The sequence below is a fragment of the Mycetomoellerius zeteki genome, unplaced genomic scaffold (genome assembly GCF_001594055.1).
Source record: "Mycetomoellerius zeteki isolate Tzet28-1 unplaced genomic scaffold, Tzet1.0 scaffold149, whole genome shotgun sequence".
Taxonomy (NCBI): Eukaryota; Metazoa; Arthropoda; class Insecta; order Hymenoptera; family Formicidae; genus Mycetomoellerius; species Mycetomoellerius zeteki.
Genome location: NW_017256436.1, coordinates 2084802 through 2102019, shown reverse-complemented (window position 1 = coordinate 2102019; position 17218 = coordinate 2084802).

The following is a 17218-nucleotide window of genomic DNA, read 5'->3' as shown; positions in this document are numbered from 1 at the left end:
AGAGATCGAAGCTACGGAGGAGGACGGCCGGGGCACCGGCGCTTCTCAGAACTAAGTAGATTCGAATTTCGATACGGATGATCGGGCTGAATACAAATTACTCATATATGCCTCCTCGTCCCGGGTAATCACACGGTGGCTGCTCCACCACGGTCCAAAGAAAAATGCTCCTCGCCGGACGCATCTTTTATTTCCTTTTGCCCTCTCGCCCCCTCCCCGCCCCTGTCTCTTCTTTTCATCATCGTCCTCACATCATGATCCGTCTCATCTTCTCTACCATCGCTATCGCTTCCTCTCTCTCTTTTTATTTCTTCTCAGTCTCTTTCTTTTCCTTCATATTTCCCCTCTTTCTTCCCCGCGTACTGTCCCCCGCGAGGCAGCCACTTGGCCGCCAAAAATTTCACATACAGATCACGCCGAGTGATCACAAACTAAAGGATGATCGAGTCGTTCAATGACGGAGGAAAAACACCGCATCGTCGAGTACGACTTTTCGAAATGGAGCAAATACTCGGAATGTTTTGTACGAAAAAATACTGTCGGTAGATGATAATTATATTCTAAGTTTTATTTGATAATCGAGCACAGTAATCGAAGATTCGTACTTCTCCTTATTTTTTAAGTTCGTTCCTGATGTGCGTATACTTTCAATCATTAATCATCGGTTTCTCTCTACCGGTCGTTGATACCATTGAACGATTGGATTTGATGGTCGGCGAACGCAAAGATGGTCCGAGTGCGCAACCTTGCGCTTTTAATACGACGATCTCGGGGCCCGACGCGCGCGCTCAGGGGGACCGGAAAGTCCTGCCCCCAAAACCCCGGGGAATCCAATCATGATTATTATTCCGGGCGAATCGATTGCGGCTCTCGATAGGATTGGCCCGGTTCGCCCGGTCCCTGGCTCGCGATACCCGGGCTATAATGCCGATACCCGGCGCCGCGGCGGTCCGGGCCCCCTTCGCTCGCTTCGCGGTGCAACACACGTGTGCAGCTACGACGAAGGGGGTTGGTAGCGGCGCAGCACTCGCAGCATAAATAATTAATAGTAGCCGGAGTGCCGTGAAGTGGAGTCGACTGGTGTTTTGCGGTTCTGAGGCTCCGCCCAGACCGACTCCGGAGCTCCTCCCTGTACCCCGAGTAGAACACGCTCGGAGAAGAGACCATCAAACGGAACCAACGGAGACGACGTCCGCGAGGAATTGTCCGGAGTTCAACCAGCCGCGTTGTTCGTTCTCCCATTTTAATTTTGCCATTATCGTATCGGATCGACGCGTCAGCTTTGTCAAGCATCATTTTACTTCTGCCATGTAAATGGAATACGTATTGGCGATCGTGGTTACGTGTATACACACGTGGTTCGGTTATTGAGGCGAAATTAGTATTCGCGTAATTAGCTATTATCGTAATAACGGTTTAACGTGAGAGACATCGCGTAAATAACGTTGATATATCGTACAGAAATATTGAATTTTTCGCCGACTTATCACGATCCTCTATCGTCCGATAATTACTGCGTGCCAACTTAATATAGCTTGCCCCACCATACGCCAGCAATTTCTACAGCTCCGAAGGAGACGTTAATATGCGACGTATTCCCCTGCATCGTGAGCAGAATAACGATCTCTCATTTATTTTGCGCGCCACGAACGGTCTCTCATTTCTTTTTCCGTTCCTCTGTATGTCGTAATTCCAATGCGATTACGGCTTATCTCGAAGACATCTTTAAAGGCCATCACGATTCTCGGAGACGTTTATGTAAAGCGGAATAAGCGCGATCCGACGTCTCTACGACGCCACTGTGCATTAGTTCGATAATCGTGGCGCGAATAAAACGGATCCAATAGTCTCTGTCCCGGGGGCGGTTGGATCCTTACGTCAGAATATAGTGGGGTTCCGGCATCGGCGCGGGCGCAAGGGAAAGGACGAAGCTCAGGAAGCTGAGCTGGCGATAAGGAGTCGTAAAAAATAATGACCGGAAAATTAATCGAACTCGACGTCGACCCGTCGCTTCGATTTCTGCCGCCTCGTGAACTTTCGCCTACCAACGTGCCAATTCGAATGTAAAATCTATCGCAACCTACAGCTGCTGCAAACAAATCGCATTTGATCCATGCGATATCGAGGTACGATCGCTATGGAAAATGTAAGATAAGGATGATGAAATAAAGAATTACATTTTTATCCTGATTTTGATAATATGACAATATTTCTTAGTTTTTGAATAATATTGAGAGAGAGAGAGAGAGAGAGAGAGAGAGAGAGAGAGAGAGAGAGAGAGAGTCGAAGGAATCATTTACTAATTTATACAAAGACAGTTATTCGTAAGGATGCATACTAAGGTAATCAATCATTCAAAATTAGGATGGACAATCCTAAATTTTAATTCTTTGTTCCACTTTACAACGCGTCCCAAATTTTGTCCCAAATTAATGACGTGATTATGAATTATCCTTTTATTAAGTATGAAAATAAATAAGTGTGAAATATAATTTTCAAAACTAATGTGTAAAGAATTTTATGATGTTTTTCTTTAAAATCCATATATTTATAAAATGCAAAAAAGTACAATTTAAAAAAAATAAAATATAGTGTTGCAACTTGATGTAATTTTTGTTGTGATCTCATGTGTATTAAACATTAAACGTTATTAGTTATTCACAAATATAATAATATAATATTGTTCATGTATTTTATCAATAATTATTTAAAAAATATTCATTAAAATTTAATTACGACAATTAATATAGAATTTTTTTTCTAATGTTCCTCTTTCCTTTTTGAAGCAGTTTATCACCTTAATGTACACAAGAATTGTTCTAGAAATCCACTGTTTTAGTAAATTCTTTGTTTTTAGTAATTATTCATGCGACTTTGTGTAGCGGTGGTGAAGTTCATTCCGAATGTTAGATGAGGGCGCGATCAAGGCGAGGTATTATTTCCCTTTCTACTCGAGTGAGGAAGTATTATCATTATCGGACGAAGGGACGGACGACAGCGCGGGATAAAGAGGGGACTCTCCCATAAGAAAGGGTTGAGTTTACGCAAGAGTTACCGACGATTCGACGAGCGGAGACGAGTGCTTACCGAATCACTTAAATGATTAAGGAAAAGGGTTGTTTAGACAGTGTCTCGGATCTCGGGCCGTTTCATTCTTCGTCGCTCGGCTCTCCGACCCCGACGAGGCGCGTCGCGTCGCGTCGCGACGCCTCCATCTTATACCTACGCTGCCGCTCGACGTCTTAGGGTAATCCGTTTTGTCAACGACTCCCGACCCTCGCTGCCTCATTACCTTCCTTTTTATTCGTTTCCGTACGATCCGACACGCTCTCCAACGCTTCATTCGATGCGAAGTGCCTCTTTGCTGTTTAACACCTCGAACATCATGCGATGTTGTGATTCTCTCCGCGATGCTCCAAATCTAATTGCTTTTAATTCCATTGTAGTTTCTATTTGATTAATTTTTCTCTTTTGAAGATACGTATAAATAATTGTGTAATAATATCAGGTAAGCAAAAAACAATACCAAGTATAGCAATGTTTCCTCTGGTCGCTCCGCTCGGGGAAACATATTGATCGATACTGTTGTTTCTTGCAGCCAGAGCGAACAATAATGTGAGAAAAATAAGAGGATGAAGAAGAAGAAGAGGAGGAGAAGAGAAGGGAGATGAAGATCCATCCGTCTCTCGACCCGGAGGCCTCGGAGCTTCTTCTCTCCTTTACCCGTACCAATATACGTGCCTCGACAATGTCCGCATTCTGCGATATTTGCAGTGCTCGTAGAGCGTAGCTTCTCTCCGAGTAAACATCGTGAGAGATAAAGCGCACATCCAGGCGCAGTGCCTTGATTTAACCAACAATGTAGCGCGTCGGATGGCAAAGGGAGCACTCGCGAGTCCTCGGAAACGTCAGGAAATTTTAGCCTCGAAAAAAGAAAAGAGTTTTTCCCACAAAGTCTGCAATCTGCGAAGAAGATTCTCTTTAATCGCGTTCTTTTTTCTATGAAAATTGAAAAAACAAGATTATTTCGAGATATGAAACGCACGTTTTTTCATATTTTTGCGATCATCATGTCGATTAAATGACGATACTCCCGGAAGCTGAGAGACTGGAAAATGCGCGCAAGGTGCCGGGGGGAGGGACCGGTGTACGCGTACATGTCAGTGGTTACAGCTATCGAGAGTCAGACCCCGGGCCTGAGTGAACGACGGGCATTAAACCTATTAAGACGGCAGAGCCACGGCGTCAAGAGATGACAGTGATAAACTCGACCCTCTGACACGGAGGTCCCTCTCTCGAGAGAATACCACCACGAGGAATTAGCGTTTCTCTCTTCCGCCGTTCGATCGTCGTCTCGCTCGCGCTAATGGCAGCGACCACGTCGAGGATTTCTTAGAGGCTCACGTCGAGAAAAAGCTAGGAGGATGCCCGCGGTCGGTCGTAGGCGACCCCGATGAGAACGAGGCGAGCCCGTAGAAACGGCAAAGCCGTGAGGCGAGCCAGAAGGGCAGCAAGGATAGCCAGACTCGTGTATCGTTACAGTTTATTATAATATAATTATGTATCCTGGAACAGGGATACACCGATCGGCGGGGCGGATAGTCAGCTCACTACCCGGCTGAAATGGCTGAGCAAATACGAAGTCACGAAGTCGTCCGGGATCATCTGATCGGGTGGGGACGGGTTCACCAATTCCTACCTCTCGCGGAGTCACGCTCCTTGCTTGCGGGGTCGGGAGTCACCCCGTTGTTCTCTCCCTGCGCCTGCACAAGATCATTCGAGACTCGTGACGAAAGTCTACGTGCACGATGCGATCTTACCCCAATTAACGATTGTACTTTTAAGATCCTAGGAAAATCTTTCGGAAGAGATCGTTCGCTTTTCTTCGTTAAGCAGCGTTTACAATGAGATTTTGAGGCGTAAAATTTAAGCTTTAAGACTTAAATCGTAAGAAATTGACCATTCATAGTCGATTATTTTTCTCACATTCGACTGATTAATCAATTTCTTAAGGCTTAAGCTTAAGTTTTACATACTTACTTAAAATCTCATTATAAACATCGCTTTATCAGAATTTTTGGAAAAAATTACTTGAGTGACGCCAACGACGATAGTTGATATATGACTTGACGATACGGGATTTTTAGAAGATTTTCTTCGGTACCGGTCTTTTGGGACTAAGCGCTCAACGCCTCGAGACTTTTCAACATGGCGACCGAGACCATTGAGTCCGTTGGCCCCCTTTAACTATTGGCTTCGATACGAAATTTATGCAGCCGTCAGAATATGGTTTCGCCATTACGAAATATATGGTATAATAATTCTCGATATCAGGTGCCTTTAATCACCTTAAATCCACAGCTCGGGCACACCCCGTGTTCACTTAACTTCAGGGTTATCTTAATCTTTCGACAGCTGCCCAGCGCCTACTCAATCGTTTCTGCTCTCCTTCACCCTCGACTCTGCCATAGAACGTTGCTCCTTTATCTTTCTACTCTTTTCTTGTGTCTCGTCTCGTTCTTGCCCCGTGGCCCTGGCACACAAACGCATTTGCCAGGAATTTCGCGTCTGCGGAAAGTAGAAAATGTCGACGTCGAATATCATCAATGTATTAAAAATTATCCTCGAGCCTTCAATTCAAAAATTATTTTAAATTGATTGTTCAGTGATTAATGTTATGGTAAGTGATAAAATTCAATAATTTATGGTTAGCGCTATTAAAAAACGTCCAAAATAATCACTGGGGAAAATATGAAAATTAATTTACGAGACTCGAAAGTCTCTCATTCGTATTCTTCAATCGTTGATAATATTATTAATGATAATTTCGCTTTAAATCATACGCAGTAAAAGGTCCAAGCGCAAGACAGTTATGCGATGGCACGACGATGCGTCTCGTATCTCCGGCTTGTAAACAAACGTATATTACGACGGAACGCGCTGTCTAACAAAACTTTTACGTGTCCACGGGTTACGACCGGCTTCACCTCGTCTTCGGTGCCAACGAGAGAAGAGGAGGCGCTAACGATGCCAGTGGGAAAGATGCGAGATAACTACTCGGCAGGTAACTAGCTGCCAGCTGAATGTGCCAAGAGAAAGACAGAGAGAGAGAGAGAGAGAGAGAGAGAGAGAGAGAGAGAGCTCTTTCGCTAATCTATCTGTAGGATTTGATTACTACGGCAGGAAATTGGAATTGTCGGATTCGCGTTGACTAGCTTCGCAACCATGTGAACAATCATCCCGATGGACAAGCGAGATCCAGCCGCGATTTCTTCATTTTCTTTTTTACCCCGTTTCCTTTGGTCACTTTGCATATCACGCTCCGATGCGCGCTTGAGATATCGAGGACGGATCATAACGTCTGTATCACTCGTTACGCAGTACAAGAAGGAACGTATGGAAAATCTCTGTAACAGCAGCTTGCCAACGATTTAGCCATATTTATAAAGATTTAATTAAACAGCTCGATTAATCAATTTAATTATCTTCGACAAACATTTTCGTGAAATTGCGACGTCAATGTTCGTATGACATTCGTGCAGTAGAAATTGACGACTTCGACGTCCGCAGGAAGACCATTGTTTCTCGCATTTAAATAGGCGTCGCCGTTCTACGAACCGAAGAGAGAGACTCGGCCAGCTTGAAAGAAACGATCTAATTGACGGCGATATCGTACACGTATTACGCCGCCTAAGTATGCACTTTAAGTGCGCGGTGGCGAACGTCGAGCGTATGTACTAGCATACCTTATTACGCGTTGGATTCTTCCAGTATGAGTAGATGCAGAGGAAACGATAGTGATTCCGGCTTGTTAAGCTCCTCCTTTAATTGCCCTTGGGTTTTCATCGTTCGTGCGTATACACGCCGAGATATCGTCTTAACGCGTATCTCGTGTATACCGGTCGTCTCCACCCATTCGTTGAAAACGAATACCTCCGCGCGAGAGAAAATCAGCGAAAACCGAGAAAGGCCATGTACGCTTTTCGCGTTCTTCTAGCTTCACAATGAGTCTGTGATCTCTTTTTTGTTTTCGACCGTAGGGGATTTGAACCGATCTGATATTGCATATTCTATAACTATTGATATAGCATGTAACGTCAACCAATAGAGCACGTCGTTAATCCAACCCAGGTCGATTCGAACCCCCTGCGATCGAAAACGCTATTAATGTGCATCCTGCCCCCGTTCGCACTTTATTTTAATATTTTGTAAAACGTATCATTATATCGCGTTGATTTCTTTTCGTTCTCATTTGTTCGATTACCCTTTGAGATATGAGGAATTCGATCGGTCGAGGGTGCCGATTCCTCTCCAGACGCGCCTGGGCCGCGCGATTCGTATACGGCAGTGCATTATTTTCCAATATTACATCAACGACGGGGAGCGAAGGACGTAGGACGTGGAGAGAGACTCCATCGGATCACGCACGGTTGAATTTCCGAGTCGGGGGAAACGGTGAAGCGGGTGCGGAGGACGACGAATACGGGGGAGAGGAGGGTCGACGAGTAGGGGGTTAAGCGGACCCGAGGGACACGTCGTCTCGGGCTTCGAAATTCCCTAATCGATCGTGAGCTCTCTCTCTCTCTCTCTCTCTCTCTCTCTCTTCCTCTCTTGACTCGAATCGAGATTGAAAGGTTCGCGTGCATTGCTCCAGAAATGAAGGAGCAATTTCAAGCGCCCGTACCGCTCGCCCGTTCGCCCGTTCGCCCGTTCGCCCGCAGCCACACGGATAATCTTTTAATTCGCTTCGGGAACGGCACGTTCCGTGGCCGCGAATTTTTCCACAGGCGGTCTAGAAAAGAATTATCTGCACGTCGTCGCGATCGATCTCACCGCGCGACCGAAATTGCCGTGCCGAGAACGCTCGTTCATCCCCCTCCTCCCTTTTCTCTGCGTTCCCCGGACCCCTCGTTGCGTTCTTCATTTTTAGTATGAAATAAAAAATTATTCCACAACCCGGCGGAGATCGATCTTTCGTTCGATCGTAAATCGTAGGCGTACCTTCGCGTACGTAGGGTTCTCCGTTTCGTTTCGCCACCGAGAGGCTCGAATAAAACTGGTCCACTCGTACCCCTTCTCCTCCTCCTCCTCATCCTCCCATTAACAGTAATAATAACGAACGAGCGTCGTTGTTAGTGGAAATAATAGTCGGCAAGATTGCGCGGCGCGGCGTAGAGCGACGGAAAACAATAATCCGGCCCAAAAAACAATCGGAGTAGAAAAACGACCGGCTGGAAAAACGCGTTTATATTTCACCGGTTGCGAGAGTGAATTCCCTTTGTGACTGTAGGATGACAATTTCACGGCATTTAGCCGCGACGGACTGGGTCCCGCCGTGGTGGATGGACGCGCGAGCGCGAAACAATGCTCGCGCTCGTTCATTTTTTCCTCTCCGTCTCTCGTGTCTCTCCGCTGTCGTCGCTCCCATCCCATTTGAACCATCCACCCCCGATCTTTCTCTCTTTCTCCCGCGTCCGCCTCGTTTCGCGCTTTCCGCACGGTCTCTTTCTCATCGTACCTCGTGCCTCTTTCTGTTTTTAATCGGTAACAAAAGCGTTATTGCGGAAATTAAATGACACATCGTATGGCAGCGCGCGCGCGGCAGAGGGCGAATTGTCGGCTTAAAAACGTTGGAGCGCGAAAAGCCCGCAGCGATAGCGCGGCCACGTGAATGGAATTTCAACGTTCCGCCGGTAAGTCACTTTTTGGCTTTGTACCGTGCCCGCGTACTGCAAGCGTTCCTGCCACTACTTTTTGTTCCACGCATGCGACTCGCGTACTCGTAGTATTTGAGTAAAAGGCGCGTTCTCGCGCGGTCGATGTCGCTAATTAAAAAAAAAAGAGAGATAGAGAAGACAGCTTGTCGGAAAAACATGATATAACGCGTTAACAGTAGACGTACAAGATCGAAGAACGAATCAAATCGAAATTAAGAATGGAGGAGGTGAAATATCTAGAATAACTAAATTTCTCCGACGATTAATCATTCATCGCTGTTATATTTTTTAGACGTGAGAACAATTTCGAGAATATTCCGGGCATTTCACGCTACCGCGATCGGTGCGATCCAAGTGAAACGTTCAAGGTTTTTGAGCTTGCTTGTAATTTCGCAGATGGTAGGACCCACGGCGCGACGCAACGACCCGACACGAGGATTGAGACCCGCGGCTTTAATTGCACATGCAAATCTTAACCGGAGGTCCGGCGGACCCAATAGAACCCAACCTACGGTTGTGGAGGATCCGTCGACGGGGCCCCAATTCTATTGTCTGATCTAGGATCTCCACTTAGGCGAAGTAATTGATAGATCCTTCTAGATGGCGAAGGAGGGATCGAGGAATGACAGGTTACGGGGCCCCGGGGATGCCAGGTTCGCACGACCCTACTTCGCTGCCGTGTTATTAGTTAATTCTTACAATTACTCGTCGTCCCTGTGGTTATTCCATTACCGTATAACTCTCTCGTAGATCACCTAAGCTTCCCCTCCCCAACCCTTCCTCCCCGCAAGGACTTGTTCGACCCAACACACACAAAAGAAATGACTGCCGCTGCGATCATCGGACGACATCCTCGATCATCGGCCAACGCCTCGTGTTATTGCACGACTCGGTTCTTGGCACGAGCCGATCGGCGACTGATGATCCAACGTATTTAACTCGCTTCCGCGTGCGACGACATACTGGTATGCGCGGCATCCCCGTTTGATCGCATAACGCTTGGCTATTATTACTCCCGAAATTTTTCATAACGAAATTTTTAGATAAAAATATCGATGTCTATATTAATAACGCGTACTAACTTGAGTTATGCGATTAGATTTCTGGATCTTATTAGCTGCACGTTATTTCTTTTCCCCGAATTCTGCGCGTTCTTTATTGTGTGTACAGCTGAATCGGAAAATGAATATACTCTTGCATAATGATACGAAGCCTCACAGAACTGTGGAGGAGGAAAGAGCACCTTCGATGCGTAATCCAGCCCATGTTTTCTACGACGTGCTATAATAAATTGAATATAAATAAATACGAATTGTACTAACCTCGCGTTTTGCTTGCTAAGAGAAGAAATAAAAGAGAATAAGGTAAATAGATACACTGTTAGTTGAAAATTTCCAGACATGTTGGATATCCTGACTTTAATTATGTTTCAATATCATAATATACATTATATATCGGTAAATGCTCAATAAATTTGACATTTCTTATATTTTCTAAAGTCTTAATTTTAAACTTAAGTAGGTATTATTTTACGTGGAAATTTTGTAAGCGTTCAATTATTGTCGATATTCCACTGGAATGTCAATATTCATAAATAAAATGTATAAATATGATAGCTCTGAGAGTAATTCTAATTGGCTTTCTACAATAAGCTGTTATGTAAGCTTTAAGCTTTAAGCCATAAGAAATTGATTATAGTCAAATGTAAGAAGAAATCGACTATAAATGGTCAATTTCTTATGACTTAAGATTTAAAAATTAGGTAATGGCATATAATAGAAAGTCCCTAATAATGAATAAATTAAAAATCGCCAAAAATAGCCAACGCGGTTATTGGCGCGCAACTTGAATTTATTACAATTTGCAGTTACATCAACAATGTTGCATCTAGTAAATGTTTCGATTAACGTTTGTAATCGTCTAAGATATCATCAAACGTTTTCATCCGGAAACTTTTGATCGACAATGTAGATAGATAAATATCATTATTTATTAAGCATTCTAGAATCAGATCCTCTCAAACGTTGAAAAAGAGAGAAAAAGAAAGAGAAGGGAGAAGGAAGCTGGTGGCGTTTTATTTAGTAGGCTATAAAATTTAGTTGGAAACTGAAAAGTAATAGGCGCGCAAACCGAGTCGTATGAAAATCGGGCGGCCTGAAGCAAATATGTGTTATTATATTATTATTATCTATGCACCCATTCTGAATATCCTGTGCGATAAATGGAATTAATTTCTGAAAAAGAGGAAAATAATTAAACATCGAGGAAAAAATATAATACTCGCGCGAGGTAAATGTAGCATGGCGATTTAATCTAGCCCACAAAGTCAGTGGCGGATCGTGAGACTTGTCCGACGTCTTAATTGTAGTGTAATGTTCATAGTGCGTTAATGGTGTGAATGAACCGAGCATTTCAATTACCGAGGAGACGAAAGGAAGCAACGATCCACTGCGCTCCTCTCTCCTATTCCTCACCTGTTCGTTGCGGCTCTCGTGACCTACGTTAATCAGAGCAACGATTAAAGCTCCTTATCTTACGAGTGAAAATTGCACGGCGAGAGAACTTGGTTCGTGCGAGCTTTGCATATTGTACGATTCGGCGGGTTTTTGGTCCACGTTGCATTCGCACGGCAGCCAAGCGGACGCGAGGAGCGCGTCAGACTGAGAAAATAATTAGGGAACTAATGAAAAGCGGGCGTTACAATTTATCTGCCGCGACGTACGCGGATGCCTTCCCGCGGTAATTAGATGCATTACCTTTTCACGCACGCGGCTTATGAGAGAAAACGGATATCGTGCGCGGGCGATATGATTGGCAGAAAATGGGCTGCGGAAATTAACGAGAGGCGAGAGGAACGCGGGTGAGTTCCTTCTTTTTTTCTTCCTTTCATTTTTTCCCTTTTTTTTGCGTGCGAATTATGCGCATGTAAGAGACGCTAAACGTCTGTCGATCGTTTATTACGTGATGTACGACGACGGCAACGGGAGAGGAGAGGCACGTCGCTGCCCGTCGTCTCTTCGACGACGACCGGATCACGATTGCGCCGCATACGCCGTTTTTTCCATCGGTGGCGCCCCGAAGACCTTGACAAGGCGGGCGCCTCTTCTTCTTCTTCATCGGGCCGGGTCGTGTTTCGAGCCAGGGTACACGCAAGAATGCGGCGCGATCGGTAAGTGTGTGGCAAAGCGGCGGTACACCTCGGCTCGTAACGATCGCCGGATGTGGTCGACGCTTAATCGGGGGCAGACGGAAAAATCTCTTCCGTGAGAAACTCACTTCCAAGCGGGCAGTCTACGTGTAGTCAAGACCTTCCGCTCTTGTCTCATTTTTCTCAGATTGCGCGGATCTGTACGATGACCCTGCGTTACATCGGCGAGCGGACGATGAAAGCTACGGTCAAGACGAGCGGTGTTGCGCAAAGCTCGACGATGCTCTTTCCATTTCCTCGCACGTCTTTTTGTCCTTTAATATACCGTGACGCGAACTTTTTCGCACAATTCTTTCGGTTCGCTATCGTGCCATTGGCGGACCTAGAAACTTATAGGAGAGCCATTTTTTATCGAACGATGAGTTGACGCGCGTAAGCGAAACTTTTTTTAGGTCAAATATATAAAAAGAATATTCAAATTATAATTAGCATTACATTGAAAAAGTATTATTTAAATGTATAATTCATAAAACATTTTGTTTAAAATTATATTAAGACAAAAAAATAGTATAACGGAATTAATATTTTTCGCAATAAATTTAATTACAGTTTTTTCAGCATATTAACATCTTTGAAATATGATACCTGTTTGAGCATCGAAATTATTAGAAATTAATTTAATCCGCGAGATCACTACAGTGATTTAATTGCGTTTATATAGTCCGGAAATTTTTTGGCGCGCAATTTGTTAGACTACAAGTGTGGTATACATGTCATGTACATATATAGCATATTTAGTGATTCAAGATTGAATTATTTGAGCATTTAAGATCTAGCTTCGACCGATATAGGGTTCTAGTTTATCGATTGTGTTTTCACATGTACGGTCTAAAAATGAGATTATTATAATGGAATTTATTATGTATATTTTTTTATACCTATAGGAGTTTTTTAAATTTAAAAATATTTTTGAAATCAAAATTGTGATTTAAGCATTTTAGAAATATTAAAAATGTATACAACATTTTACACAAATATTTGTAAAAAATAAGATTCTAAGGGGTTCTTAAAGTCTAATCTACAATGCGCTCTTTGCTTCCTGTTTCTTACTTTTTTTTACTCATTTTTACCTCTTGCCTTTTTGCCTCTTATTCTGTTTCTTCATTTTCTGTCGCCTGAGATAAAAGTTGACGAACTTCGAAAGAGGCAAGAAACACATGACAAAAAATATGATTATCGATAAAACAGTCGCAAAGAAAGAAAAAGACAAGAGGTAAAAAGCAAAAAGCAGGAAGAGCACGTTGTAGATTAGCCCTAAAGGTTACGACATACAAAAAGACTTAAACAGTAAGACCTAAGCAATAAGCAAAGTTTACAATATTCTAGATTCGCTACTGCTTATGTTATTGCCTTGCATCTCTACTGTGATCGATCAATTCGCTTACTACTTATATCTTACTGTGTTACGTTTCTTTTGTGTGTCTATAGTCTTAGTGGTCGAAATGGTAAAATGAATCATACCCCGAATTTTCAAGCGTATAATTGGTCGTTTTTCGCGGTGAACCACGTCCTGCGGGCGTCTTCCTGAAAGGGCAAAGACGACGGGAAAGAGTGGCGACTGAGGAAGAAAGGCTGAAATCGGAGGGACGCGTGTGGAAGGTGGGGGATGTGGATCGAGCCGAGGGCTCTTTCGAGTTTTGAATAAATTTGCATTGCCATCCCGCCCTCGTACCGCATTCCAAGCGAGTTAGTTTAGCGAACGTTCTTCTAGCGTAAGACTCGTTTTGCTGTGTACGCGCATGTATGTGCCATTTCTATACGCTCTCGCAGCCCGAAGTGCCGCACCTTGCCGTACGAAGAAACAAGACGAAGAAATTTATTTCGTCATAGAATCACGCCGTGTGCTGCGACTCATCTAGATGCGATAACTTATTACGTAATAAAATTCTAATAAATCGGAATTTTTTCCATTTCAAATCTTTTCCACTTGTATTGTAAAAGTAGTTTTGTCTAAGAAACGAATATTTGATATCAAAGTTTTTCGTTCATGAAGAATCGAAGTGAGTAAAGATCGTGAGGAAAGTTTCTCGGGGGAGGAATATATCCAAAGCGGAGAAACTTGAGTCTCGAGTACGTTGTACGTTTCATTAGGTAGGCGAAACGACGTTCCTCGCTCGGTGTCGGATGCATTGATTTTCGTTTACCCGCCTCTCTCGTCCCGTCACCGTCTCCTCGTCTCGACGAGTCCCTTCTGCCCGTGAACACCCCCCTAGGGGAGGGATGTTTCGTTATTTAAACAGATTAGCGATACGACGGTCCCGGGAGGGCATCTTATGTGTTTCCGATGCGGTACTCGTTCCAGAAAATTAATCCTTCTTGGAGTCTCGTCGTCCTAAAATATCCTTGTCAGATGTATCGCGAGTCTACGACATTTTTATACAAAAAGTCCAAATGCAATTCATAAACAATATAAATTAGAAACTAATAAATTTCTTTCATAAAAGTGTCGGTAGAATTTTTACTAAGAATCAAATAAACTTCATTATTTATTATTATTTAATATCTGTCGTTTATTATATCTCCTCTCTCTCTTTCTCTGATATTGTTTATCATTACATTTGTATACACAAACTCAACACTCTTTAAATGAGAAAAACTATGATTTCTCTCTCTCTCTCTCTCTCTCTCTCTCTCTCTCTCTCTCTCTCTCTCGACAACTTTTCAATTATAAGTCACGAGCTGCAACAACCTCGAGGTAATCAGGATACGAACGGATGATCGCGAGAACCGCCTGGACGTGCCGATGATGCGGCGAATAATTATCCGATACTCAGGTACCGAATTGACGCCGTCGAAAAGTGCTTCTCCCCTCGGTCCTTTAACGGTTTCCGTCAAGGTCTCCGCGGTTTCCAGCGCACGAAGTTTCGGCGAAACTACGTCGAGCATAAGAGGATCGTTCCTGGGCCAGAATCGACTCTCGGAACCAATTCTCTAATACAAATTCATGAACGTCCTAGCGTTTACCCTCCATTAGAGGGAAGCGCAATCAAAACGGACTCCTCGATGGACGACGGCGGGATCCGGCCAGCTGTAAATCAAACTACGAAATTCCTCGTGTCTGCTCGCGCGGCGTGTTGGGAAGTGTTGAGCATGGACGAAGCCGTGCTCCTCTCACTATCACTCTCCCTCTCTTGCCTTCTCGTTCGCTCTCACGGCGCACAAGGGTGTAATTATGCGTCCGTGGGTCCGAGCCAATCGCGAGAGGGCCCTTCGAAGATGCTCTCAGCGTGTCCGCTTGATCCCGCTCGTTTTCGCACGTCGAAGATGTCTTCGTCCTCGTCCTCGACGATGGCTCCCCTACGAGAGTGCGCTTCTCTCGCTTAAACCGTGACTGAAATAGCGTAAAACGAAGGATTCTCTTCTGTTCGTTTACACTCGGATCGGTAGATAACAAGGAGTTCCGGTAAACGGACCTTCGACATCCTGTCCTTTCGCCCTGAAGGAAGAACCCTCCTCGGACATCGCGAGGGCGTTCTTTCGTTTCTAATTTTTATCCAGGTTACGTGAACGCGCGCTTGAAGTTGAAAAAGAGCGGCGCGAAAATACAGACGGTGCATCGCTGTAATACCGAGGGGTCGAATTACCGAAGGATTTATCTTTAGTCGCAAACTTCGTTGCCGCTCGAAGTCACGTTGTCTTCCTCCCTCATAAGTTCAGCGCCAGAGTTCATCGTGACGCGCGTACACAGGACGATTCATCTCGTCCTGTCCGGACACTCGTGATTACTGGTTTCATGCTCGTGCAAAAGAATCGAACCCCTGCTGCCGTCTCATCGCTGCGCCCCGTTACGCGCTCGCTCGCTCTCTCGTTCCGTTTTTGCATTTAGTCTCTTCGCGGAAGCGTAAATTAACTCCTTTGAGATTTTTTGCTCGCCTCTCACTTAGATACGGCACTTAAGGCTATCGGGTGAGAGAAGCCCGGGCTCCTTGTGCGCCACAACACAGCGCCAGAGTAACAACACTGGCTATTCCACCTGACGTTACAAAGTGTGTGTTTTACCTCGTATGCGTTGCACGCTATTGTGTACTTCGCGTATCCCCGATCTGCCTGTCAAAGTATTATTCTTGAAAATTCTCATTCCCTTGCGATGCTGATACATACAGAGTTGTGTTTCGGACAATTTCGTCGAAAATGTATCCAGAAATGCTTGTAAGGTCTAATAACTATTAACAATCACACAGTTTTTTAAAATAAAATAAAACGATATATTTACAGAAAAAAGGATTTGTTAAAAACTTCACTGATTTAGTAAATCTATAGCCGTGGGACAGCCAGTTATCAATATTAAAATAGCAAACAACTGAATAAAATTAGAGATTACATCACTTATAATAATTGTATTAGCACAACAAATTTGTTGATACAACAAAGATAACTTTCTATGAAAATCAATCCAATGTGTAGATCAAAATTTTTAACAAAACATGTTAGTTAAAATGGAACGTACTTTTATTGTTGTAATGAAGGAAACTTATTACATTAGCAATTTTCATTAGCAAAGAATTAACTGAATTAGTATACTATTCATTGAACCATCAAATCTTCTTAGTTATAAATGTTAAACTCGTGCAGCAAGCTATGCTTTGCTGAAATACTCAATCTATTTTTTTTCCGTGATCTAAATATTCTTCCTTAATTTTTAAAATAAAATTTCAGCGATTTCAATATTTTCGATGTCGATTATATGAAAAGATGTACTTGTTTTATGGCGACGCTTCGGAAAGGACGCTCTCGTCTCCCGCAAATTTGTGCTTCGTTTTTTTCCCTGACGTCCCTATTGGTTCGTGAGGTACGAACGTCTCTTCGGGGCGGACACGCCAGAGGTTCGGTAAGAGCGTTTAGCATAATTCGAGGACGTTGCGAGAGGGTCCCAGTCGCCTGATCGCTTGTTCGCTCGCTGCTAACAAAAATGCCTTGTTTTGCTCCGCTTAACTCTCCTTGTTAGCCACGGTGACATCTTGACGAAACTCCAGGATGAAAAATAAGAATACAGCCGCGAAGAATCTCATGGGAGTCCCGTATTTTTCGCGCTTTAATTAAAATTAACATCGTCTTCTTCTTGAAAAATATGACTCCCCTGATTCCGCAGACTGTTGAGTTAACAAAGAATTTGAATGATTAAGAGCATTCTTCCTCATGCGGTAGATTTTTTACGATCTTCCAAACTTTTATTAGAAAAAAGATCACTTGATAAATAATCGAGCAACAGTAATCTAATTACGAATATTTTCTTCTGTGCCGTGTGTGTGTGTGTGTGTGTGTGTGTGTGTGTGTGTGTGTGTGTGTGTGTGTG